This window comes from Saimiri boliviensis, chromosome 10, assembly GCF_048565385.1.
Source record: "Saimiri boliviensis isolate mSaiBol1 chromosome 10, mSaiBol1.pri, whole genome shotgun sequence".
NCBI lineage: Eukaryota > Metazoa > Chordata > Mammalia > Primates > Cebidae > Saimiri > Saimiri boliviensis.
In genome coordinates, this window is record NC_133458.1 from 87,416,977 (window position 1) to 87,419,236 (window position 2,260).

The window sequence follows — 2,260 nt, forward strand, 5'->3', positions numbered from 1 at the left end:
ACAAACCACTTAAATGAATATTTTAATCTTGAAGTGTGTTTTATTCATATTAGATTATGTAAGTCTTTTTTAATGAACATGTTGCAAATAGTACTAGAGAATACTGTCGTTTTTAATTTTTTAAAGAATATTACCAGACTTGTTACTGGCCACATATTTTTTTCTCATGAGCCTATTTCTAGTGCTTATACTTTAACAGATACTCTAACAGATTGGCAGAGATATTAAAAATTCTGAATATGTGGAATTGCTGAACATAGAGGTTAGAACACTTTTTTTTTTAAAACAGGATAAATTTGCCTATAATTTAAGAATAGTGTCAAAATCTACTTCCTTTTTCCTTCTTTCCGGCAGCGCTCAAAATGTCAAAGTGAGGACGTGGTGGGTCCCCTTTTGGGAAGCTCTGGATTTCCTTGAGTCTTCCGGAAGGAGCGTAATCAACTGTGCTGACAATACAGGAGCCAAAAACCTGAATTTTATCTCCGTGAGGGGGATGTAGGGACAGCTGAACAGACTTCCCTGCTGGTGTGGGTGACAAGGTGATGGCTACAGTCAAGAAAGGCAAACTGGAGCTCAGAAAAAAGGTACAATCCAGCAGTGGTCACTGGACAACCAAGTCATACCTGAGAAAAGATGGCGTGTTTCTTTATTGTGAAGATAGTGCAGAAGTCATAGTGGACAGTAAAGGCGAGATGAAAGGTCTACCATTACAGGACCAGGAGCAAAGGAGTGTGCAGACTTGTGGCCCCTGGATTGCATTAAATGCTGGCAGCCTTGTATGATTCTCCAGTGTATTTGTAAAATCAAACAAACAAACAAAAAACTTTAAACCTATTAAAAAGTATTTGTTCCTAATAAAAAAAATAATAGTGCCAAAATACTTTAATAGAAGCCAACTTGTAAATACTTATGGTATTTTAATGTCCTACAAAATTATTTTTGAGGGACTGAGGCAACTGTGAACAGGTTTGTTAAACCTTCAATATTCATTCAAAAGCAGGAGAGCTCTGGGGCAAGAATGGAGGGGAATTCCATGAGTAGCCTACAGCTAAAATAATCCACAGGGGGAAAAAAAACCTTATCTGGAACCCTAACACCAATAAACACGTTTTTCTATGTGGCATGACTATTTATCTGAGTTTTTTAGCCAAGGGAAGAGTATGTATTTAAGAAACTACGCTATGTGATGAAAGAGTTTTGAGTGATGAGTCTAACCTGCAGCAGAAGTCAAGAACCACAGGCTTAAGGATGTACTATTCTGTGTGTGCCTGAGCATGCACGGCTCTCTTAGCAGCTCCTTTCTAGATCTTCCCCTCAACTCTTGCAGTAAGCACTGATGATCTCAAATATCTATATGAGAGAAGCAGGCAAGATAAGTGAGTAATCAGGCCCCATGCCCATTTAAGGAAAGAAGCAATCACTAGACTGTTGCCAAAAGACTGCAGGTCTGTTGTCTATTCCAATTCTTTTTTTTTTTTTTTTTTTTTTTTTGAGACAGAGTTTCACTCTTGTTACCGAGGCTGGAGTGCAATGGCCTGATCTCGGCTCACCGCAACCTCCGCCTACGCTATGTGATGATTCGATGATTGAGTCCAATAAGTATATTAAGCAGTGAAAGTGGTCAAGTAAGACATATTTCTTTCTTCATATTCTGCTTCTTTTCAGTGCTCAGGAATTCTGGTGAAAGAAACACTACTAGAGAACACTGAAGGAGGCATGCCAGGTGGTTCTGCTTCCCCACGGCTCCCTACAACGAATGCCTTGAGAGGGCATTGACATGACAACTGGATGCCAGTTGGTGAGTCTCATACCCTTCAGTCACAATGAGAGATGGATGATCTCAGCAAAAGCCAAGTCTTCAGGTTAAATCTCTCTCGCTCTCTCTCTCTCTCTCTCTCTCTCTTTATTTTTTTTTTAGATGGAGTCTTACTCTGTCACCCAGACTGGAGTGCAGTGGTGCAACCTTGGCTCACTGCAACCTACACCTCCCGGGTTCAAGCGATTCTCCTGCCTCAGCCTCCCAAGTAGCTTGGATGCTTCCCAAGGCACCTGCCGCCATGCCTGGCTAATTTTTTTTTTTTTTTTGAAATGGAGTCTCTCTGTGTCGCCAGGATGGAGCGCAGTGGTGTGATCTCAGCTCACTACAACCTCCACCATCCAGGTTCAAGGGATTCTCCTGCCTCAGCCTCCTGAGTAGCTGGGACTACAAGCACTGCCACCATGCCCGGCTAATTTTGGTGTTTTTAGTGGAGACAGGGTT

The 2,260-nt window shown here is 41.5% G+C and overlaps 1 pseudogene; it reads left to right on the top strand.

Moving 5' to 3' along the window:
• The first annotated feature begins 362 nt into the window (after positions 1-362).
• LOC120365358 (large ribosomal subunit protein uL14 pseudogene) lies at positions 363-782 on the top strand (annotated as a pseudogene).
• Positions 783-2,260: the final 1,478 nt, after the last annotated feature.